Here is a 26,630-nt window from a genome sequence, read left to right as displayed (position 1 = left end):
CAATTCCATAAATAAACTCACTCCTTAAATCCAGAAACATAACTAGCTAAAATAACATTCAGTTGAAATTTTACCTAAGCAAAGTGAAATCAACAAAGCTTTGCTGGAAATGATTGACATATGCCTTTTTTTTTTTTTTACTTTTCTATAAGGATCCTGACTGCAGCCCCCTTCCTAAAAGTTTACTGGGCTGAGTTAGGGTGCTCAGTGGAATCAGTTAAGGTGCTAAGTGGAATGAATGAAGATATTTAGTCAAAGCTTTCCTCTGTCACTGATGGGAAACCAGAAGTTTGGGGTGCCCTCCTTCTCTGGGGAACTCTTGCCCAGCAAAGTCTGTTTCTGCTGCCCTTATCTGAGCTGTGTAGCAGATCAATACTGTAATTGTGCCCTGGGTCATATCTCCTCAGTCTTGACCCAACATGAATCCCTGGACACAACTTTCAATCCTACTCTCAGCCCTACTTTACCCCAGTAGACTATTTCTGTGTCTGATCCCAACTCTGACTTGCTGCGTCTGTGCTCTGGATCAATGTCATAGGATGGCACTACTCTAAAGCCTTGGAATCACCTTTTGCTCCTGGCTCTCTCCTTATGCGGAGCAGCCAGAACTCTTCCCTGACATTGTTTATCAAAGTCTAGGCTAAACATTCATCAGAACTATTTTTATACAAAAGACTCAGTGAATTTGTTTTCATACCAGGAATTTAATTGTTCTGTTAGTGAGGTGGTTCAGTTCCAATTTCTTGGAACTAACAAGAACCACTTCATTGATTCCTTCAAGCTGGTAAAAACAGAAAAAAATTTCATACCTTCTTGGCCTAATTTGAATAGACAACAATAGTTTTTAACATCAAACAACTGAAGTTCAGTATCTCTTTTCTTAGAAGTAGTTGTGTGGAAAACAACAGCCAACATATTTTGTCTGTTTTCTGACAATACTATGTCCAAAATACTAGCTATGTTCAGCTTTTTCATTCTGTTGTTGAATTACTTCTTGAATATGAGCTACTTTGTTTATTTTGCTACATAATACCGTTTTTTGGGGTTTTTTTTGAAACTTCTAAATCATCTTGTCACTACCTAAGGTTCTATAATTAGACTCTGATTTGTTTCCAGTATTTTATCCCACCTTACTGGTTTTTTTGTTTTTAAAAAGAGAGTGTATATCAAGAGGTCTTTGCTTTTTTAGTGATTTGTTTTTGTGAGAATTTTAGTGTAATCCCAAGTACATCTTAAGAAAGAACCACTCATTAAATGGAAGATAATCATATCTACCAAAAATAACTAATTGCATTGTAAAAGATCCCTTCTATCATCCGTTTTAAATGCAAGTATTCGTGAGCAACGTAGGCACAAGGATGTGACAGAGACAGTATTATATTTCAGCTGGAGATAACTTGAGACTGCAAAGAAGTAAGTCAGCTGTAAATGAGCATCATGTTAGTAAACCTGATCAAAGAAAAAGGAAAAATTTAAAACATGTGAGACACTTAAAGTAGTTCTCTCATATGCCTGGGAGTGCTTTTTAGCATTACTAGCTCACAGACTGGACTGCACTCTGCTGAGACCAACCAGTTACATTTGTGAACTCCATCAGTTCTTGATCAGAAATACATGTTCTAATAACGGGCTCTTGGGTATCAGACAGTTGTTAAGGCAAAGTAAAACAAGTGCAGGTTTGGGCAGGCACATCAAGGTCCTGAGACCCTGCACTGCAAGATAGTAGGGAGCCTGCGGCGTTATACCAACCCTGACAGAAATCATGTATGCTGAATGACCGTTTCGACTTGAACTAGGTGTCATTATGAAATCTGAAAAGATGTTTTTGCACATGTACTAGTTTCTTAAAAACCCGCGCATTGGAAATAATATTAGTAGTGTTAATTATAATAATAACAGCAAGAACAATAATAATGTGTAGCAGATCAATCCTGGTAAAGGATATTGATTATTATCTTTTGCACTATTTACTTATGACAACTGTAATAAAGGGAATCTTGAAAGTTTTCCAATACGACCTGGCTGACATATGCAGTCAAATTCTTGCTTCAAGAAAAAGTAAAATATTGAATTTGAAAAAAATCAAAAGTAGGTGGTCAAGATAGAAATGCAAAAGTAAAGACATTTTTTAGTGACAGATTATTAAAAACAGTAAGAAAGGCTAAAAAGATCTGTGTATAGATAGCCTCATTACAGAAGTGAATGAAACTGGAGCAGATAAAAGTACAGAAGAATCTATGTTTGAAGAGTGGTAGTATTGGTGTGGCATGCCTTGATCTGGTTTGGTTTAGTTTTGATCCTTCCCCATCCCCTGCTCCTTGCCCTCCTTTAGATTAGTAATTTTGGATGCCAGGATTCTGAAAGGTGTGAGAGAGGTTCTGAAAATGTAACTGATATGATTATGTTTAAAAAGTCCTGGCTGACTCTGTTTTCATTTCAATGGTACAGCCAACAGTGTAGGTATATTGTAGGATCTGATAACATTTTATAAGAGCGAGAAGAAGGAAAATTGCATGGGGATCTGATTTATGATGAAAATTTGAACAAATCCTTGAACAAATTTGTTCAGCACAAAATGCTTTGAGACAAAGACCCTGAGGAATATTTATTTTTTTAGTTTTATGTAGTGAAGCAGATTTGAGTTGTACTTAATAAGCAGAATTGCATTTGAATTGCTTTAGGAAAGAAATCAGGTTTGAACTCTTTATTACTAGTAATTTAATGTGTTCAGTAGTGAAACAGTTCAAGAAGATAATGTTCAGCACAGAAAGCTGAGTTTTGCATTGTGTAAGATATGGACTTTATAGATAGCAGAAAAGCCTAGGGCAATTGTGCTTTTTAGGATCTGATATGGTAGAACACAGACCCAGCTTTTTTGCTGAATATTAAAATTTAGTATTAACTGTGTGTTTACTCTTTGGGGTTTTGTTGTGTAAGCAGAAAGAATCTGTAATATGTAAGCATAAGACTTCAAGTATATTAAAGGTTAATAGTAAGATTTACACCAATCTTCTATATTAAGTAAAAAGATTAAATTAACTGCTACTTGGATTATTAAGAATATATTATAAGTGAGAAAGGACTGAATTAATTCAATCAACAGTGAGCTTTTTTTTTTTAATTAAAGAACCACTGCCAGAATATGGGACAAGAAATATTGTACCTCTTTAAACTGTTGTAGCTATAGTTTCTCAATTTAGTGAAGATATTTGACTTACATTATTTTTCCTGTGTTTGAATGCAAATAGTATGCAATCTGTAATAGCATAGTCATGATAGCATTGATGATTAGATTATGCATAGAAAATACTCCTAAAGAATTATATGAGATACAAACAAGATATAGTTCAGAATCTTAATAGCTGAATGCCTGCAAGCCTATAAAGTCTAATACTATATTATCTGTTGACTAAATTTTATTATCTCTGACAAAAGGTTTTATCTCCTTTTTGTTTCTTCATCCATTATTAAGAAATAAAATAAAATAAAAATATTTCATTTTTGGTTTTTGTAGATAATTTCTTGGCTTAGTAAACCTATATTAAGAATGTCAGTCTCACACTAACAACAAACCAGCTTATTTGGACTCCATATATAGCAGAAATCTCCCATCTTCTTAATCAAACCCATAAAATATCTCAAGGCTTTTTGCTATATGTTCCTAAACAAGGAACAGTACGATCTGGTGTTTTTGGCTATTCATCTAGTCTACTGACTATTCAATCTGCATCACAACAAGTTATTCCCTTGCTATAGAAATGGCTTGAATTACTTTTGATTAAGTGATTACCAAATGAAGCCATAAAGAAGGTTGTGAAAACAGTTTATTACACCTACCATATTAGGAGAACCATAAGATTGAAAACTAGCTTTTCCTTTAGGATAGAAGAAACCAAGACAATAAATGGAAGTTATGATGTCAAAAGCTATTCCTGCATAGTAAGGATTCAGCCAGCGGGCCTAAGGAAGGGCTGAAATTGGAATGAACCTCTGGATTACACCTAGTTGACAACTTCTGTTTATACAGGGTCACCAAGACCAGGTTTCCAGGACACATGCCCAGAATAATTTTTAATCTACAAGGGCGGAGATCCCACAATTTTGTGCAAAAGGTAGCAATTCTGTGCTACCTTTCTCAGTGGTTGGTTCCAAAAGGGAAAAAGAGTTTTTTTGTGTTCAAAAAGACCTTCCTGTGTTTCAGTTTCTGCTCATTCCTCTGATCTTATCACCAGACACCTCTGAAAAGAGCCTGATTCCATCATCTTTGAACTATCCCTTTAGATTTGTACATACTTTGATGGGATCTGCCTTGAGCATTTTCTCTGTCATCCAGATAATTAATAAAGGTGTTATATGTATTAAATGTGATCTGTCTTGTGTTTCTCTAACTTTCCATGATATATTTCAGGGTGTTATGTGGGATAGGGGATTCCCTAGAGTAGCACCAGAGCAGGACATCACCCAGTTGTGTGGGAATAAAGGCAGACTGAGTTCAAGCTGTCATTTCATATTGCAGGTGGGTGTCAGGACTGGACCTGGTGATTGTAGCCAGGGTCAAACATAGACCCGTGATGACGGGATGACTGAAAAAACTTCATCAATATTTTATCATTTACAAGGAAGAAAGTGTCACTTAAGTAAATTTGCTCTTCATATAGCATTGTGAGAGAACTTTTTTGTTTTAGGAGGAAATCATCTTTTCTGATCCTTTCCAGCATAAATTTTATATTCAAGGTAAATTATAAAGGACTGCACGCTAAGCAAGTCTAGTTGCCAGTTCCCTGATGATAGAATACATAACAGTTATTTGAACAGATGTTACTCCAGATCATATCTTCAATACAGTTTCTGTGTGGGAAACACATTCACCATTCCCTAGTTCTTGGAAGCAGATAACCGCTATTTTGATTCCCCATATAAACTACTGTAGCTTTTAAAAGTCTTTGTATGTATTTCCAATAGTCGGTTTTGATTCTTGGATTAATTCACAGAAACAGAGTAAGCAGGATAACTAATACCAAAGAATGCTTGAAATAAGCCAGAGACCTTTATGCCTATGGTTATTGAATGCATTAGAATCTCTCCAATCATATATTTTGTTGAAGTCAATTTTTTTTTCAGAAAAAAGAGTAAGAAATATAGTCTTAAATTTATAAATTTCAGATCTTTTATTTGGATTTGTGTATTTTTTCTGGAGCTATGACAAAAATAATCAGTGATGTGTGAAGCTTAAAAATGAGATCCATCTAAGTGATTTTTGAGCATGGATTTATGCCGCTCTTTAAAATTGTTTAAATAGCATAACTATTTTTTGTCCAGGAATTACAGATGCAGGGTGAAGGAAATCTGAAATAAAATCAGAATGTATTAGTAATCACATCCTTTCTTGATAATGCCTTTATTTTCTATTGAACAAGCCTTTCACAATATTTATCAAGCAAAAGGAAAGCTAGAGCACACCTGATTCATTTGGCCAGATTGCACTAGTAAATTTCAGACACATGCATTATAAACTAAAGACAATAGTAAGGAAATTGTATTGAACTGGTTTGGATGAATAGCGAGTGGATGATAAACAGTATATTCAGGAGAACAGTAAAGTTCTCATTGATTCTATCCGTGCACAATGAACTTGGGGTCTTTCCCTGACATTCACTAAGGTTACTTGTTCAGATTATTTTGGCATATATTTTCAGAAGCACAGGAGTTGAATTTTATATGAAACTTTAAGCACAATCTATAGGAAATCATAAAAAAACCCAAACACATTATTTGCTTAAAGCCAAATAAATAAAAAAGGAATAAATTAGAAATTTAGAACTTCTAAAGCCTAAAACATTTTTTTTTCAAATCCCAAAACCTAGTAAGTTTTATTTTTGCCAGTGTTGATAGAAAGTTTTAGATCAATCCAACAGTGCAGAGTTTTAGGATCTGTTGGATTTGCCTCAGCTCAGGCTGATTTTATCTTGCTTTAACAAGTGTCTAGAAGTCAAGAAATGATTGCCAAACAGTTTGAAGCTGCAGCTCTGTGAGTTTCATCAGGTCAACGTCTGATGCTTTATATCATCATCAGCATCACTCAAATTTTTGAAAATTTGCCAGTTTGATATCTTCATTTAATACACAAAATATTAAAAAAAGTTGTTTATCTGAAGCATCCATCTTAAACTTATGCAACCACATTTTAGATAACACCAACTGTCAGAACATTTGGATACGTGTATCAGCTGACTGCTTTTTAGGACTAAACAGAATCATTGCTAAGTAAAAAAGACGTCACAAGGAGTCATTGGGGATATTTACTCAAATAAACTTTTTAATCATCTTATGTGGCTTACAATTACTACATTGTTCTCTGTCAATGTCTGGTAGTCTTCTTAAACTTTAATTAATAGTGTTGCTACAGTAATACATACAATTTTATATATATGCCTATATGCTAATATTTCTCACTTTAAATTCCTTCCTGAGGCACATATGCCTCAGAAGAATCACATATTCATATACCATATACCACGTACATCCTTTGCTTTTCACACAGGTAGACATAGAAGAAAAAGAGCACGTGTTGTATTTTGTAGCAGAAAAAAGTCAGAAAACATTATCCTCTTTAAAGGAGTCAGCATTACATAGGAAATTTAGAGAGGTAGCACATCATTCCATTTTTAAATCAAAGGTGTATCATTTATCTTTAAACAGAAAAAAAAAATCAGCTTTCAAAATTTAATAGTAATTTGAAGTTTAGTAGTATCTTTCCTGTATTAAGCTGTGCTTGCTAGGGTTTACAGGATAACAGCTTCTAGAAGAATCAAGGAAACCCTAATAAATACATGACTTTTCTAGTAATCAGACTCTGCAAACCAGGTTGCCTTCGGTTTCTTGTTTTTATCACCTCCATTCCAAATTTTAAAAAATGCTATTTGCAAAAAAATGCAAAAAACAGGCAGTTGTCTCTGCTTTAAGTGGAGAACTGAACTAGGAAAATCACTCCTTTGTTCCCTGTCTAAATTATTCGTGATTCTCTGGCTTTGTGATAGAAAAACTTTTACAGTAAGTTTTGTCTGAGAATTCATCACCAGCTGTTCTTCCCCTATGTCACGATACTGCATACCAGCACATCAGAGGACAATTTAGTCAAAGAGTTCCTCCAAGTGCACTACTATATCTTCTTTTTCACCTCTGGAATAAACCTACATGTTGTGCTGTTTTGTTTTTTTTTGTTGTTGTTGTTGTTGTTGAGGGTTTTTTGGTTTATTTATTTGGTTTTAAATTTAATGGCCATTATCTTAAAAATCACATTAGAAAATTGTAATCTAAGTAGAGATGTGGCAGTATGTTGAAATTATATGTAAAATTTCTCTTTTTTTCCCTTCTTCCTGTCATTTGGAAGTATTTGTGGTCTCTGCAGCTACCTTACCTATTGTATTTTTCACAGACTTCATTGCTTATAAGCTCTGAGTCTGGTTCTAAGGTTACAGTTTAAGATTGGTAAAGAAATTTCTGGATATGCTCCTTTTTATCCTGAGATGTATTTATAAGCAGTTTGGTCACCACTATGATTGTAATAATAAGGGTCTTTGGTATCAATATGAAGTAAAGTTGTATTATATTTTACCATCTAGCAGTTCCCAGTCTTTTCTGCCATTTTCCTGCCATATGCATTAATTTCTCCATGTCCTATTAAAAAATAGGACAATTTGTTTTAGAAATACCAAACTGCAGCATACATGAATGATGATTATTCACTCAGCCATGAGTTTTAAGGATAGATCTGTTTGTCAGGGATGGAAGACAGAGCTTTCATTCTGAAAATAGAATCAAGCGACCCTTAAAATTCAAGACCTCTGAAGATTAAGTTGTCTAGCTTAATCAGAGAGATGATTGAGGGATGAATTCTACATTAATATATATGTATATGCACACTACTGTAATTGAAAAGAGAGGGCAGCTGTTTAGCTTTGAAGACAAAATGAAAACATAAAACCAGTTATTAAGACCCAACTTTTAGACAGGTATTAAAATTAGAAATACATATTCTAGTTGAGATATTTAAATAATATCAGAGTAATGCAATGCAATGTTTGATAACACAACTATTTCAAATATATACTTCACTCCTGAAAATTTTATAACCTCTGTGCATCATTTTAATAAATATAGGACTGCTTTTGTTCATTTGGACAATGATGTATTTAAATCTCCGATTCCTCATTTTCCTCCTACTCCTCCTCCTCCTTCTCATCCTGCTCATCATCATCATCATCTTTCCAGACTACTGGGGAAAACAAAATTTAATGCATTGACATTTTAATGTTCTTTGTACTTGCATCTATACATTAAACCAGTAACAAAATCAAATTTCATGCTTCAAAGCTTTAGCCAGTCATCAGCAAAGTGAAGGAGTACATTGTCTTGATGAGTAATTGGTTAGATATATTATTTCAGCTCCTTCTCTAGAGAATCAGAGGCTATAGCTGCAACTATAGACTGGAAGAAAAGACAGATAAAAAGGCACTTAAAAAATATTTTTAGCTGCTGACATAATCAAGGTCATCTTGATCACCAAATTTTTATTTGAGTAGCAAATTTTCTGTGGTAAGTCTGATGGAGAATTTAGGAGATTTTTGTCAACTTCTTAATTTTCTTTACAGCAAAATGAGTTGATGGAGGTCTTGAAATGACATACTGTGAAATTATTTTTCAGCTTCTAAATTTTATGATCAGAATAAATCAGTTCTTGACAAAACTTAGCTGAGTTTTCTTTGAATTATCTGTGTATATTTCAGAAAATAAAATCCTTTCAATATTTAAAACCTGGAGAAGAAGACATATGACCTCCCTTGAGGTTATGACCTACTCAGGGAGAAATGAATACAATCATTACCCCTATGTACTCTAATAAAGGGAAGTTACCAACTCTGGCAGCACTCAGATCAAAAGGCTGACTGTTGTCGTGGTTGACCTTGGATTGCTGCCATATCCCCACCCAGATACCGACTCACTTCCCCTCCTCATCAGAACAGGAAGAGAAAATAAGATTGAAAATTCTTGTCATTTGTGAGTGTCTTTACACTCTTTATGGGAATAGAAATATAACACACTAGGAAATGACCTGATTAAAATTAGAGAAAGAAAATAAACCAAAAAAGTCCAGATTAATGATTATGCATTTAAGATAAAAATTAAAAATGTGGAAAATCTGATAAAAAAAAATGTGTTTGCTACTGTGTAGCAAACACTGTAACTGTGAAGTTGAATAAAATAATTGCTTCATAGTTGTAGTTAGATAAGAATATTATGAACCTCAAGGAAATCTTTAGCAATTCAATTTACCTAGCATCCTGCATTTATAACACAGCTCCAGCATGGGTCATTTCCATGGGGTTCAGTCCTTCAGGAACAGGCTGGTCCAACATGAGTCCGTCATGATCTCTAAGTTTTGTGAGAAAATATGCTGCCACTTGGCTGCAGGAGGGCAATCTGTTTCTCCACGGTCTTTACAGGCCGCAGAGGAATCCCTATTTCAGCGCCAGGAGCATATTTTCCTTCCTCCTCCCCTGATCTTAATATCTGCAAGTTGTTTCTCTCACATTTTTTCTCAGTCCTGTCCCTCACAGCTGCTACACAGTATATGTTGTCCTTTCCGAGATATATGTTATCAGAGAAGCAGAATCTTCTTTGTTGATGCATTAAGCTATGGATCCATTTTGGAGCTGCCTGGAACTTTCTCTGTCTCATGTTGTGAAAGTCCCTACTCTCACAGAAACCACCCCTGCTGCTCTCCTTCCCAGTGTCTTGCCAAAACAGGCAGGAAATATTTATAATTAGGACTCTTGCATTATCATGAAAAAATATTTTAAAACATAATGAAAATCTTGCTTGATAGACCCATAGTTGATTGTGATTTCAAGTAGTTAGTAGACTACTACAATCTTGGAGCAGGTAGAGATGTTAGCCTCTGTAATCAGAAGTAAGCTCTTATAATTCCACAATGCTTTAGAAGATGTCTTTGTTTTTATTTTTTTCATAGTCAACCATTAGTTTCCTAGCATAAATCAGAATGTGACAATCTCAGTCACTTTAAGTTCTGAAGTCAGGATCAATGTATTTATTAACACTTTTCAATCTGTGAACATATGTTAGAGATTTGCTGTCTCTGCATTTGCCCTGTATTTTTGTGAAGCTTCTTGTTATCTCAAGCATGTCATCCCTTGTAGTGTAAGGATTTGCAGTCTTACTATAACAACTTGCAATCTTACCTAAAAGATACTGCAGCTCATGAAAATTTTCTTGTTAGGTCAAGAAAGCCTGGAAAATTTGTTTTGAGAGGACAGTAAAATAGGTAATATGACGCAGAATTTACAACTTTGAGAGCAGCAGGAGAATAACATGCTTATTCTCTCTTGAAAGCGTGATAGGATAAAATAGATTTCTTATGATTCTTATGATTTCCCTAAGGAGAATCAAGGTATAAAGGTATATTAATTTTTTTTGATAAATAGAGTTTTTTAAAAGGTACAGTGATTAATAATATTAAGAGGAAATAGGAAATTCTGTCATTGATTGCAGTGTTTTGTAATGCAAATATCATGAACCATCATATATAAAAATTCTTAAATTCATGTGACGTAAAAATAATAGTTTTATATTTCTGTTCTTTTTGTGTGTGCATGTTAGTGTTAAAATTTGTGTTGTATACTTAGAAATAGAACTATGGTGCTCAAGTACTGGCAGAAATTAAGTGTATTTTAATATTGTTCTAACTTCTGTACTGTTTCTCTGCCATGCTTTGAATTTAGTTATGTTCTTGGTAAAAACTTTAAAATGTAATCTACACAAACCTCGAAGAACTAAAAAGGTTTAATTTGAGAATACACTTTTATTTTGTTCTCTATTGTTTGCTTGTTTTATTTGTTTCTAAATTGTGTGGCTATGGCTGTAGGAAATTATTGAATGGAAAATGTTTTGAGATCTTTAACTAAAGAGAGAAATTAAGCTCTCAAATGCAAAAATATTCCATCACTGGGAAAGCAAAAATTACTCTAAAAGGGTATCACTTTCAGGGATGGAAATTTTATGAAACATATATGTTCATTAATTTGCTTTATTATTTGGTGTTATTTTTGCTATTAATTTGATAATGTTTCCATATTTAAAATAAAAGGTAATAGAAACATTAACTGTGTCCACATATATATATATATCTGTGAATCACAAATGAAGGTAAAATACGTGGAATAAATAAAATTTATGTAAAATAAATAAATAAAATTTATGTAAAATTTATGTATATGTAATTTATGTAAAATGTAACTGTAAATGGGGATTAGTTGTTAAAACAGGCAGACTGTATAAGATAGGGTCATATCCCAAAAATGTGAATGGAAGGACATAGAGAAAAGTATTTAATTTTTTTAAAGGGAAGTTATCATCATCTCATGCAGCCACTTTTTCTGTCCAAAGAAATAAGCAAAGGCTTACTGAACTCTATTATTTATGGAAGTTAAAAGGATATAATGGAATATTTATAAATAATTTGCCTTTTATCTAATTTACACCACTAAGTATAACTTGTGTACTATTTTCCCTTTTTCAGAAATCATGAATATCATATAAACATTGGGAATGTTCACTGATGTGTTGTTTCTGTGATGTCTGAGGCAGGATTTCATATTATGTCTTGTGATTTTAAAAAGAAATTTTCAAAGAAGGTATAGTATCCATGTCCCAAGTGGCATCTAGCATATCTGAAAGCTTCTACCCTATATTCCTTTGAACAAGGGCTTTTGTGCCAGAATCTTGTCATTTTTTTTTCTATCAGCTGATCTAATAAGAGATATTACTGCTCTTCATAAGCTTTCCTTTAATATCTAGCTTTTGTCTTTGGAGAAAAGTGTCATAGGTCTGAATCAAACACATTGGAATTAACTGTGACCAGAAGCACACATGTAAACGTCAGTGCTGAAGCCTAACCTTTTTTCTAACACTGTCAACTATATATTGCCATCTGGCTTTCTCAATCTGTTTTCTAAGAAAATGTAAATGTTTCCACCCTGCTAGCAGGGAATTTCAATGTACATCATAGAAGAGAGAGGATGTAAAGCTCAGTGCTCTGTTAGTGGCTAACAGAAGTAGCAGACAGCCCAAAGCATCATGCTTATCTGTTGCCTTAATTCAGGAGCCAAAGTGATATTTCCTTCTGTTCCCAACTGATAACAAGTGCAAAATACAGGCAAAAATAACTTCGCAACAACTGCATTCCTATTAAAAAAAAAAAGAAAAACCAACTGCTGGGCTGATTGGCAAGATGTTGAAAATGTTCATAGGTTTGCTGACGCTGAAATTTGTAGAAGTGGAACTAAGGGAAGGGGAAACTGAGTTCTGGGGAAAAAGAGGGGAAGAGAAGCCAAGAAAAGACATAGCAATAGATTAAGTACATTGAAAGAAATCAATTTTAATTTAAAATTTAACAAGGAAGGTATATTTTGAGAGAAAATATCTTTCGCTTCACTGGAATTGAAAATGTGTACCCAGTTTGTTTCCTTACAGTAGCTGAAGTGTGAGAGAAAAATTTCATGATGCTGTTGCACAAGTGTGTTTCCCAATTTCAAGTTAGGAGTAACAAAAGAGAAGAGGTTTTTACCTCTTAACCTTTGGTGATGATTCAGTCTCCTGCACTTCTCTGCCTTGGAGAATTCCAGACTAGACTTGTTTGGAAATTCACCATTAGAATACTTTCTGTTAAGAAATTATTAGTTGTTCTCAAGATGCAACTTGTGATGACATATACAGCAAAGTGGATTTACCTTTGAAGCACTTTGGAGAGATTTAATTCTCAGTTGCACATTTTACTCATTAACCTTTGCAGTCTGGAAAGATGGTTATATTTCCCTGTACTTTTAGAAAAATTGTTGGTTTCTGACAAAGTCTTCAAACACTTTCGGAATTCTGCCTGTGAATAAATGTTTTGAAATTCAAAAATATTACAGGACTTGTAACAAAAGCCCTTTTTCAGCTCTCTACTGATAGTTATTTGTGGTCAAATCTATAAGCATTTTAAATTAAATTTGTCTGAACAGAGGATTTATGTATAAACAGCCTCCACTAAAGCTTATACTGAAGGGGCAACTACTGAAAGGGCTTCTGAGAAAATGAGTTTACTAATGGTGTAAGTCCAGGGCTGCAAAGTGTTTCTGGAATAATGTAGACATTTTATTTTTTAGAATTATGTCTATAACTAAGATTAGGATTTTGTTTCTTGATATTAAAATTAGAATATAGTAAAAGGAGCTTTCAGCTATTAGGAAATCGCATATTAATTTTATAAGATTATTTAAATTGTTTTGAATGAATTAATTATTTAAGCAATTAAACTACAGGAAAAGCATTACTGAATTTTTTTTAAGTTAGAGCATACTTACTATTCTGATGAAATAAAAATGCGTAATTTCCCCTTAATATAATAACATTAATTCTTAAAATAATGCCAGTATGTGACAAGGTCTAGTTCTTCTAGATGTTTACACTCTAAATTAAAGGCCATGAATTTGTCAGATGTGTAGTGCCTCTCCAACCAGTATTTATATTAGCATTGAATAACTAACTATATAGTATTAATCCATCTTCTTGTAGAGTCTTTTTATAACCTATCATTTCCTCATAAGTTGTATATCCTTTACAGCAAGGAATGCTGATGGATAAAGAGCTGAAATTTTCTAAGCCACCTGTGATTTTCTGAACATTGTTGTTCTGTCCATATTGCTACCATTGCATGAAAACTCACTATTAAGTTATTTTAAGTTAGTTTCTGAAAAATTTGTCTCCTGTAGAAATCTATTCATTGTGTTGTAATAAAGCTGAGAGTTGTAATACATTTGATTCTCTTTCAGTTAAAAGGACAGAAATATCATATGGTCACAAGACAACAAAATGACTGAATATTTACTTCTAGGTGTAATAAATCTCTGGTTTTTCCACTGTGTTTTTTTCCACAAGTTTCCATTAATATCTCTGTCCCTTCAGATATGTCTCTGTTGTCATGTTGCTACTAGTTGACCTTCTGCCTGCAAATAGCTTCCATGAAGACTTACAGTATATTTTTTTCCCCAGAAACTTAACTTAAACTGATTGGGCTATGATTTTCAGAATCATCTTTTCCCCAGTAGTTGCTCTTTTAGTCAGTTAGGACTTCTTATCTTCATTTCCTTTCAAAGGTGATAGAGAGCAATTTAAAATTGAGACACCTTTTCTTTAACCTTTTGTTTTATAAATAATTTTCTCATAAATTTGAAGTCTATAGTCCGTAATAAGAAGAAACTTGGAAAAAAGAAATGGTACTTCGAGATCAAAATGAAAATGAAACTTTCTTATTTAGATACCTACATTAAGCTCCTTTGCTCTGAAACACTTAATTTGCTACTGCTATATTCTCTGACTAATTTCTTCAGCATCAACATTTTTAAATCCATACATATTTGTATAAATATATATATGAATAAATGTACACAAAATGAATTCTTTTTAGACCACTTATTTATATGTATATTGTATCACACAATCAAGGAGAAATTCAAAGAGTGAAACTGTTTATGCTTCTATCCTTTATGTAACTGTTTTGATGACCCCTCTAATGAGACAGGCTAAGATAATATAGTAAATGTCTTATTGCACTGGGAAGATAGGGAAGAAAAATAGTAACTGACACTCTGCTTCATTCCAGGTGGGAGTAAAAAACAACAGTTTTCCTCACCGTTTACAAGCCAGTTAAGAATTTGACTGACAGAATGTTGGCACCAGCTGTGGCAGAACTGATCAGCCTCAACTCCAAGTAAGTGATGTCTTACACATTTGGAGATTAATTTCAGACTAAATTTACAAAGCCTACTGATTTCTAGCAACAAACACAAATTGAAAATACAGTTTATATGGCACTGTAGAGGACATTGACTTCCCTTGTTGAAGAATTCTTAAACATATCTTTAAATCAGTGTGTAACTTCATCTGTTCATAATGTTACTTGGCAAATTTGATGTCACCTCATTCTGATTCCTCTTCCTTTCTAGGCAATTAAAAGCACTGTCTGAAAGTAATGACAAATCATTGTGAAACATAAATATAAACATGAACATGGGGGAAATGTTCAATGATCAAGAAAATGTAGACAAAAATAGTTTGTTGACATAGAAGAAAAACTGGTGGAAAAAAATCTAAGTGAGAATATTTGGATGCTAATGAAATTAACCCTACTTCCCACTGTATTTCTCATGGGAGACAATTGGGGGTAAAGAACAGAGTAAGAAGCCTCGGTAGTCCAAAAATTATCTCTGAGGGAGGTCCACATGTTATCTTTCACATGGTTAAGGTGACAGCAGTGCTACAGTCACCCACACAGGAATTACGCACACACATTAAAGTGCACCTCTCATCCTTCTAGTGTTAGATTTTTAATATTCATGAACACCAGTATCTCAGTTCTACTTAGAGTTTTGTTTTCTTTGATGTTGAAAGATTCCATTTTTCTTATAGCTAGTAGGAAACTGTGGAGAAGATAAAAGCAGGATGGTTATCAGTTTGTTGGATCAGCTTTTTGCTCACAATATAATTTCTCAGTGAAAATCTATTTTCCTCTTTCAAAACTGGGCACACGATGCCTATTGTAGCAGACCACAGCTAAGGGCATCATTTTTACATTAGTTCATTTTTACATTGGTATATATATTCAGTATGTACCATTCAAATTGTTCCCAAATATTAACTAGCATGTAGTGAAAAAAAATCAGAATTAAGAGAGCGTGATGAGAGTGTGACTAAATTATTTAAGATATTTATGTACTCTGGAATACAAAAAAAGTAAGATGAAAAATGAGGGTGTTAAGTTACATATTTCACAAGTACTTCTAGTTAGGAAAGTACAAGAGATAAAGTGAGAGACTACTTTTGGATAAAAATATAATATGTGTATATTAATCAATTTAGCTTAACACTTACAATATGAGTGACAAAAAATATAACCCAGAAAAATGAAGGATATAGAGCTTAAGAAAATTGCTGCTCAAGTTACAGCGGTTTAAAATACCCTGACACCAGAATATTCAGTCTTTTTCTATCACTTTGTCCCAGTGATAGACTAAAAGGCAAGGAAAAGAAATATTGTATTCATTCTACATATGGGAACAAGGTCACAGCAAAGTGAACATTTGACATTACGAGTCTGCTATTGGGCCAAAAATGGAACCTGTTTATTTTGACCCTTGTTCCAGGGTTTCAGACTTCATCTCTGTGAAAGGTTAACACTTTGCATCTAGATAACATCAGGATCAGATTTTCACAAGCTTTTAGTACCCTTACTGGACAAGGTCTTCTATTCTTTCCACAGAGAGCACTTAACTGATTATCAACTGATAGTCCCTGATTTTAAAATATGCTGAAGGTTAAGGTTAACATTTTAGCAGCTTTCCTATGTGATGACAAAATTTGACAAGGTCTAATTGGTTGTGATTTGTCTTTTAATCTTGTAATCTCTTATTATTGTTCCATTTATATGTGTGAAGATAACAGAATTTAGAGGCATATTGAACTGACATTTCCCTTAGACACGGGAAAAAAGAAACTGTGTATGTACTGATGACATTTCTCTGGATTGATTCAATTCATAAATAAGGGCAAGAAAAAAGCTTAGCTTCTGTCTCCCTCTTTTTTAGTGCTTTGAATAGGCAGGTAGTGAGTAGGGCAACAGTTCTTTTTACCAGTTTTGGAGCTGTTGTTTACATGGTATTGTCGGGAGGGTACGAAAATCTACTGTTTGTTCATCAATAATGAGTCTGAAAGTTATATATAGAGAAAAAAGGAAACTGATTCCCTTTAAACATGACAAAAATTCTGTCTGCAGTTCTTAAACTAAGGCCTGCTAATATATTAAAGTTAAGGCTTGAGAACTTTTACATAAGTTCAAAAGCATCTTCTGAATGTTTATGTAAATAACGTATTCTTAAAAGTCTTTGAAACAAGAACATCTACAAAGATAGAATTTTAAGTACTTTTGCATATTTATAAGTGCAGAATTTGCTGATGGTTAATGTACCGTATGTGCAATACACATACAAACCACTCAATAAATGAAGCAATCCCAGAGCAGACCAAACAGAGATGGCATGTAAATATAGTAATATGAATATCATTGCATGTGGAATCCTGACATCTTCTATTTTTATAATTCCTGTAGAGCGAAACTACTCTTCTTTTTATGCAAATGTGAAATTCAGGTGAGAAAAAGCAATTAATTTCCCCAATGTATTATAGGAAATACATGGAAGTCCAAGGACATAGATACTTTTCCAGATCGTTAGGATCTTGGAAATGAAGCTGCCCTTTGTCCCTTTGTGCAGGGCTGTCAGTAATACAGGAAACAAGCAGTGCGTTTTCACTTTCACATACAAATATTTGTGTTTTAAAAGGGCAACAATTTTTGGAAACAATTTACAGCATTGGGAATACTGTCATTTTTTTGTCATATTCTACACACTGGTGTTACAAGAAAGCTGTCACGCATCTCTATTTCATATGATGTTATCATATGAAAGATCACACATTTCACGCATCTTATCATATTAATTTTTATGTACCTTTTAAGTCAGGTAATATACCTGACTGAGTTCTGGGATGGGGCATGTTTGTTTATACGTGATATGAATTTGGATAGATCCTATCTGTTGATGCTAAGTTGATCTCAGTAGAGCTTTGTGCAGACTATTTTCAAGCTGACTATTTTTATGCAAAGTTATTTGCCTTGTATTGAACATAAAAGTCACAGCTAAAACTGTTCAGTCATGTCCTAGGTGAAGCTTGGATAAAATATCTCGGTATGTCCATTATTTTTTAAAAAGTATACAGCTTTTACTCAAGATAAACTGTTGCTTCTTCACTAAAAATTCACTAGAAATCACAGTAATTATTGACAAGACCATAGTTTACTTCAATTTCTAGCAAAGATTGCCACATGTTGCAAGATGATTTACCTCTGGGGATATCTTTGTAGATATTGTTTATAAAAACTTAGAAGATTTTGTCTGCATGGAGGATACCCCAATATCACACGACTGCTACATGTGATTATGTAGTCTTTTTGCCTGTATGCTAAAATGACTAAATCTTATTAGGTGTAAAAAGGTATCAATATAATATGTAAAAAATAATTTACTAGTAGTATAATTGAAATATTGAAAGTCTAAATAAAATACTATTTTCAGTTCAGATGTTATTATTATGCATAAGGAAAGAAAGTAAGTTTACTGATGAGACCAAAAACTAAGAGGTGCTGTTGACTCTTGGGCAACAAGGTGGTTTGCAGAGGGATCTGGGTAGGTTGCTGCAGTACTGTGTCCCACAATTTAAAAAGATTTTAGTGTCTTCTAATATATCTAGAGGAGGGCAACAAAGCTCATGAAAAAGCTGGGAAACATGTCCTGTGAAGAATGGCTAAGGACTTTGGCCTTGTCCGGTTTGTAGGAAAAGAGGCTCAGAGGTGACTTAATTTCTCTCTGCAGCTTCCTGAGAAGAAGTGGAGATGAAGGTACTGACACTTTTCTCTGGGATTCAATGATAAGACAAGTGGGAATGGTTTCAAACTGTGACAGGGGAATTTCAGATTGGACATTAGGAAGCAAATTTTTATCTAGTGGGTGGTCAAAGCCTGGAAAGTAGAGTGGTGGTTGATGTTGTGTCAGTATTTAGAGGTGTTTGGACAATGCCCTTCAACTTTGGATCAGCCTGGAAGTGGCTAAGGAGTTGAAGTAGATGTTTGTAGACCCCTTCCAACTAAAGGATATTATTCTGCTCTAAAGAATAAACAAAAGATATATTACTAGAGGATATCTCCCCATAATCATCATAGAATTATACAACACCAGATTGCAAGGGGCCCTCAGAGATCATCTGGTCCAAACTTTCTTGTCAAAAGCATGGTCTAGAAAAGATTGAGTAGCACCCGGTCGATCTGAATTTTAAGTGTCCAACACTGTGGAATCTACCATTTTCCTGGAGAGATTACTCAGAAGTCTGATTGTTTTGAAAAAACTTTCCTTTTGCATATAATCAGATTATCCCTAGTAGTAACTTGTAACTGTTACCCCATATCTTTTCCAAATGACTCCTTCTGAAAAGGTAGTTGTCAACTTCTCTGTAGTCACTCTAAATTTTCCTGGATGGATGTTGCCAGGGCCCATCAATTTGCAGAGGTGAAGCTGCAGTAAAACTCATCAACTCTTCCTGCAGCGAAGGTGGGTTTCTGTTTATTTCAACCTGGACTTTTGCTCCCCGGGTGGAGCAGTGCTGGTGCAGAGAGAGGTGAATGAAGTGCTGAGAACCTCTCCCTTTTCAGCATTTTTGGTGACTGGTTCACCTCTCTTGTTTAACAGAAGGATAGTACTTTCCTTCTGTTTTTGTTTGTCATTGAACAGTTTCTTGTAGTTTTTGATGTCTCTGGTCAAGACCAGTTTTAGCCAAGCTTTTGCTTTTGTAACTGCATTTCTGCACACCTTGGAAACACTCTTGTGTTTCTCAATGGGTCTTCATTTGTTTTGACATTTTTGATATGCTTCTCTTTTAGTTGTGATCAGACTCAAAAGCTTGTAACTCAGCCAAGGGGATCTCTTGCTCTGCCTACTTCCCTTATCTTTAAAGGGGATTAACTGTCTTTTGCTTCCAGAAGTGCATTCTTGAAAAACTCTCAGTATTCACCAGCTCCTTTTTCCTCCAGGGAAGCTTCCACAGAATACCTCCCAGCTATGTTGTGAGCATGTTGAAGTTTGCTCTTCTAAAATCTTTGTCTTTAAAATCTTTAAAGTTTTATCTGCTCCCTTCAACCCCAAGCTTCACAATACTGCCGCTAAGTCTATGACTAACCAAGATAATTGCATAGCACGTTTCCTTGGTTTGTGAGCAACTAGTCCAGCTGTGCCTCATTCCTTTTTGATACATCTAATTTTTGTATGAAGAAACAGTCCCATTTCAGGAACTCCCTGGATTTCATGTGAGCTGCTGTATTCTTCTTCCAACAAATGTCTGCGTGTGCCCTAAATTGCCCTATAAGAATCAAGTTCTCTTGATCCAAAGCTTGATAAGTTCTTTATAACCATAAAGTCTTCAGTATAGTCTGAATCACTTTTGTTGTCATTTACTCCCTTTGCTCCTCTACACTCTATTATGCACCCCATTTCCAAACAGCCTCTGTTTTCATGCCAGCAAGCCATCTTCACCAAATCATTATGAAAACCCAATAGATGTTACATACAGACTTCGCGTATTTGTTATTTAACTCTATTTAAAATTATGGTCACCAAAAAAAACCAAAACTAAACAAAACAACCCCTTTCCACATGAACATACAAAAAGAGAAAAATCCCAAAGCAATCAATCAACCAAAAAACATCAAAAAACTCAACAAAACAAAACATCCAACTAAAACAAAACACAGATCGGCAGGCCAGGAGAAAATATTATATCTAAACAAGTTTAAGCACAACTTCAGGCAGCTGAAAGCTGTTTAAGACAAAGTGAGACTGATTAGCTTAATTTAGGAAAATTTGCAAAGTGACCATAATACCTGTGGTTGGCTACTGGCAGTAGTGAAGTTTTTATTTACTGCAGTGAGCATTGCTCAGTCTGTAAGTATTTGTCCTAATCATAATTTTCCTTCTGTTTCTGTTTGTCATTGAGCAGTTTCTTGTAGTTTTTGACGTCTCTGGTCAGTACCAGTTTTAGCCAAGCTTTTGCTTTTTTAACTGCATCTCTGCACTCCTTGGAAATGCTTTATTGCCATTATGAGAAAGAAATCATCTTCTCTATGCTGCCAGTGTTATCTATGTGATTTGTGAACATTGAAGAACAGGACTTAGTAAAAAATCTATCTAGCTACTCATTAAATAAGCATTATCTCTTACCTTAACTTCTTACATGTGAGACTTAAAAATGTCAGAACCTGTACAAACAGCAAAATTTACTAATTTAAAGCATTTTTAAATGTTTTACTTTGCTGACATAGCCACATTTACAATGAAAGGAAGTGACACCTTCCCTTACCTCAGAAAAATCTGTTTTATTATTAGGCTTCATATTTTGCGTATTCTCTTCCGCAACTTTTCTCTAATTTGCTTTACTCAAATTCAGAATTAAACATTTAAACATAAAGAGTTGCTAGTTCATTTCCTCTCAGTGTAGGAGCAGGCACAAAAATTGTTTATTTTTCACCTAAATTGGAATAAAATTATTATTGTTGGAATAAAATATGTACTAATTGTAGTAAAATTATTTGCATTTTCTAGAACAGAAAATAAGAGGCAACATTCTTGTCTTTATATCTCACCTTCCTCCATCTCCTTTTGACTCAAACCATAAATTAAATAGATAATAAAATCTAAAAGTGACATCCTCAGAAAGCTATTAGGTTTCTTATTTCTTTCCTTTCTGCTATTGACTTTTCTTTTCATATGTGAATAAATACATTATCCATAGCAGTATAGTTGGTGGCTGAATTATTTCTAAAAAAAAGTCTGGTTCCTTCACTCAGGAATATTTGCAGTAACTTATAGGAAAGAAGTTCTGAATTAATTGTTAACATTGCACACATACAAACAGACATTTTACAAAAACAAAACCATTCTAGATTTTATCTACGATCAGTCAAACCTCCCAAACCATTATAATTTCATTATGTATGCCCTTTTTTTTTTTTAATCAGTTTAAATCTAGTTTGCTGTTGTCTGTAAATAATTAGCATTCAAATAGTGTCAGTCAGATTGTCAAGCAGCCAACATGCACACAAACACATCACTGCTTATTACAGCAAAAATAATGTTTAAAACTTTAGAAGTTTTTATTGCTTCAAAGCATTTTAGCAGTAGATACAATACCTGATCCCTCCATCTCTACATATTTAGTGTGGTTGTGAAAAATTCAGCAATGCTCCAAGAGGGCTGGTAATGCATCTGATTTTCTCATCTTGTGTTTGGAAGTCTCTTCTGAAATCTATGTGAAACTTGTTCCAGACCTGGTGTGTTTCAGTTTTCCCCATGAAACACAGTCCTTTTAGGGCAGATCACTTCAGTGTTGACCTATTGTATCTTCACTAAAAGAGCACGTGCAAACTGAACTTTTAGTTTGCACTGAGCCACAATGGATTTCTTAGACAAATATACAGCGATTAACTTAGAATGCCAAATGTGGGCACTCACATTCAGCAAAAAAAGAAGACTGAGGAGTGCTCATTAAATAATATATTCATAGATTACACCTCCATTCACACATTTTGGCTTCACTGTTTGTAACTAATTCTTCAGACTGAAATTACAGTTTTTTCTCTCTTCACTCCAGCTACTCTCCTCTGCTTCTCAAGGCTGCGAAGGACACATGGCCTGGAACCACCATGCATGTGAATTCATCTTAGAGTCTATGTGCTTTTACAACTGCAAAAAAGTACAGATAGCATATGTCTGTCTCCTGTCTGACCAGAAAGGCTGTACACAGGTAGCTGGAAAGATAGCAGACATCCACACAAAATCATTGATAAAATAATTAAGAAGATTTCCTGATTTTATGTAATGTTTCTTTAAATGCAATTTCCTTTTTTACTAGAGAGCACATGGAAAAAAATATGGAAGAGATGCTGGTATAGCTAGATGTAACTAATGGGAAGGGAATTCTTCAACTTGTATTTCCTTTGAAGTGTTTAAGGTAGTTCTTGTAGAGGGCAAGAGAATCACAGGGGACAGAATACTGGCATTCTTCCCATCCTAATGGACAGCTGGATCATGATGGACAGGTTTCCAGCAGTAGTATGACAGTTCTGGAGGATTTGTGTATGACAGATGGGATACCACCTGCTGACAAATTGAAGGGGCTATATTAACATTACTGAAAATAGGAAACTCTAAAACATGAGTAAATTAAGGGTGTCACATCTTTTGCTCCTAATATGTCAGGAAATATCAAGATTTATAAAGAGGTGAAACACGGAGGACAACTGACTCATTTGAAACTTATTCCAAAGTTTTGAATGTGTAGAATGTAAAGGATATTGGAGGTATGTATAAATTATTAGGCTGGACAAAGTTCTTTAAGGACAGATTGATCATAGCTGTCACTGTTAAACAAAATATGGATACACCTGGCTCTATTACCTTCATGAAAAAGTAGCTTCTTCAACGCACTTGCAGTATTGTAACTATATTACTGCCTTTTTTTAAGACCTTTCCTATCATGCAGGAGAATTTCTGTGCGTTTAGTTTCAGTTGTCATGTGAATGCATCAAGTGTAGAGTAACATTAAGCAACAAATTAAATGAATCCTAAAACTTTAGACATTTGATTGCTGAAGATCTGTAGAGGAATTAAGTGCACTTTGACTTTACCTTTTTTGCAGTATTTAAATTATTTTTAAGTGTGTTTATACAGAAAGGCTCCATCAGAATGACTACAGAAGGCCAGCCTGCACATATACTTTGATTATGTAAGGTACAGTTCTAACTGATAAGAATTTCTACCTTCTATGTATGATTACTCTTTTGTTTAAATACAGGTTAAAAAAACCCTCAAATATTTCTTTAAATGAGTAAAAACCATAGTTGAGGAACTAGCAGCAGCAGGTAATTTCTAAAACTGAAGGCAGTATAAATTTTAGCCCATATGAAAGAAAACAGAAAAAAAATTTTAAAAAGCTCTGAGATGTAAAAGCAATGAGGAATACTGGCAAATAGGAAAATAAGCCTTTTGGCAAAGAGATAGAAAGTTTAAAATTTAAATTTTCAATTTTCTAGAAAATAAGTGTTCAATATTAATTCTAAGCTCCTAGAACTGCATGGCAAACTACCTCTTATTCTCCATTTTGTATCCAATAGGTAAAATTTGTTCACTATTCAGCAGCGCTATGCCACATTCTGCCCATATTTCCCATAATGACTGTATCCCTCCTGTAAGAGGATTTTCACTGGAAACTGTGCTACTTTTAGCAGAACAAAGAACTTGTTAGCTCAGAAAGGATGTCCAAATTCTTTTCTATAGTATTAGGAAGAGTATTATATTTTTTAAGTCTCCCTGTCCATGGAAGATGGGACAAGTAGCCAACCCATTACACAGTAAAAAGGAGTACTCTGTGTTAAGAGTGAAGTCCTGCCTGTTTCAGAATTTTAAGGGCTGTAGCTGTAAACAATGTCTTGTTTCACATTACTCAAAGTTATGGTAATGAATTTTTCTTTGGTCTATTCTTTTTTCCTGGTAAATTTGTACTAAAAATAGAAATCTGTTTCAGAAGACATTGAAGTTAATCTCAAGCTTTTAGTATCATTTGTAGCGCAAAGATCATAAATGCTTGTTTTGTTTTATAGTATTTATTTATTCTTCTGTTGCTCTAAATAATTAAGATGTGTGAAAATTATAGTCACATAAGCAATAGTTCACAAACTACTGACTAATTCATTGATTACTGCTGCTTTGAAATATGACTACCATTTCTGCTGACACTTACAAGTAAGATGATTTACGGACAACACTTTCCCAATTAACATTATAATGTATAACTTTATATAAAAATCATATTACTATGTTAAACACATTAAATAGGCAATAGAATTCCTATCGCTTAGGCCCAGATATTTATGTTATAGAAATTCACAGTTATTTAAATATTTATAAAATGAGAGTTGAGAGCAGCATTTTGAAAAGCAGTTAATAATGAACAGACATCAAGGGAGCCATCATTATAACAGCAAAATGCTGTGCAATTCCAATAACTTCCCTGGTGCAGAAGCAGGCCATCAAATTTAATTAAAAGCAGTCAAAAATAAACTGAAAAATTGAACTGCAAAAGCCTATCCTTTGCCAGCAGCTGAAGGCAAAGAGAAAGAAAAGGGAGAACCTTGAAAGTAGTAATGAATTGATAAGCCTTTCTGCCTGCAACTTGTAATTTGTTCTGTCAGATTTTACTATCAGTTAAACTAGATTAATAGACCAACCACTGTCTCTCCATCTTCAATCCTATGCCCAGTCCTTTTCTTATGGGTTTTGATGGTAAATGAAAGCCTGAGAGGGTCAAAATTTAAATTAATTTCCTTGTTTGCTGATTTCTTTTATGTAATTCTGTCATGTACATTAGTCAGACACAGACAAAATAAAAACAATTTAGAGACAGAAATAAACATTTCTATTGAATGTGTTTTCTAGTTCTTCCAGAGAGGTTTCATATCTTTTTATCCAACAAAGGTAGATATCACCTGCAAAATTCATCTGCCCCTACAGCCTCCCATGGGGTAATGAAAGATAAGGAGAATCATTTGCAATGTACAAGGACTAGCAAATTTATTGCTGCTTTATATGCTCAGATTAATGTGTATATATTCAAACTGTACCACAAGGACAGAACCAATTTGCTTTAGATCATTTTATTTTTTATAATAATAATGTTTTAATGAAGCTAAATCTTCCCTGCTGTGACCTTATTATGTTTTTCAACATCAGTGAGAAATAGATTATATAGAATTGTAACAGAGCTCATGAAACAGCAGGAATTTGGAGGCAGAAGATCAATTATATTTTAGTGGTCAATACAGAATTAGAAGAGGCAAAAGCCTAGTAGATTGTGGGAAATAAACTGTTTGAAAAAAAAAAAAAGAGTAGATTACTTTCATGCCAATCAAAATTACACACTACAATTTTTATAGGGTTTATGAAGACACAGTAATTTCCTAAGACAGAAATTTCCACTGTAGTAGATATTTTAGGAGGATTGAAATTATCATAAAACAAAACAAAGTAAATAGGAAGTGTGATGTAGAAAGACTGAAAAAAATGATAGCAATATGACTGATTATTAATTCACTCTTTGATAATAAATCAACTCATGTGAAATTGAAAGTGGCCTAAGTTATGAAATTTTTTGCATGCCATTCATTTTTCATCAATTATCATAATTTGAAAGGTAAATAATAATTAATTCAAAATAGAAGTTAAACTTTTCCCTCATTCTAATTTCTCTACATCTTTGGTCAAAGTTTATGCTCTTGACTACAGGAGTGAGAAAACTTCCAAGCAAGATAATTTGCCTATAATTTGCTAGATATTGAAAAAAAAAATTCTCCTCAAATCACTTACTCTTGCTGAAATTCCTAGTTATTTTTGATGATGTCATATTCAAATTCAGATACCCTTTACACTAAAATAATGTAAAAAGCCCTCCAAAAGACATGAAAGGAGAGTCTACTACCCTCACTTATATGAAAATCTCCTTATTTTATGCATTATGTAGGAAGACTTTCTTGGATGTCATGCAAAGCAGTAAGGATAGTATTCATGTACAGGACATCCTTGTACTTCTAATATGAAGAAGGCCTGCATTTTCTTTATGCATAGTAATTATAATTCTTTAAACTTCTTCTGCATGATTCACAGTGAGACAGAAAATACTTACAGGCACATGGTATTCTAAAAAAGTGAGTGAAAGAATTACTTGATTTTCAAACCTTGAAGGGATTCTTTGCAGTGAGGGTAGGATACCCCTGTACACTGTCAGCCTGATGTGTACACATTTGAGATTGCTCTGGTGCAGTCAGATGATAGAATAGTCAAAAATCGTGGAAATAAATACAG

The 26,630-nt window shown here is 33.9% G+C and overlaps 1 protein-coding gene across 47 annotated transcripts in view; it reads left to right on the top strand.

Annotated features, from left to right (window-relative positions):
* Window positions 1–26,630, top strand: part of PTPRD (protein tyrosine phosphatase receptor type D) — a 1,168,317-nt gene that overhangs the window by 287,814 nt on the left and 853,873 nt on the right. For all 47 annotated transcript variants that reach the window (XM_074533114.1, XM_074533153.1, XM_074533152.1 and 44 more), the window contains one exon: window positions 14,720–14,827. The gene's annotated coding sequence lies outside the window, so the exon portion shown is untranslated. The remainder of the gene's footprint in view (window positions 1–14,719; window positions 14,828–26,630) is intronic.

Source organism: Zonotrichia albicollis, chromosome Z, assembly GCF_047830755.1.
Source record: "Zonotrichia albicollis isolate bZonAlb1 chromosome Z, bZonAlb1.hap1, whole genome shotgun sequence".
NCBI classification, from domain to species: Eukaryota; Metazoa; Chordata; class Aves; order Passeriformes; family Passerellidae; genus Zonotrichia; species Zonotrichia albicollis.
Note: the sequence above shows the minus strand (reverse complement) of the source record. Positions and strands in the feature narration are given on the sequence as shown.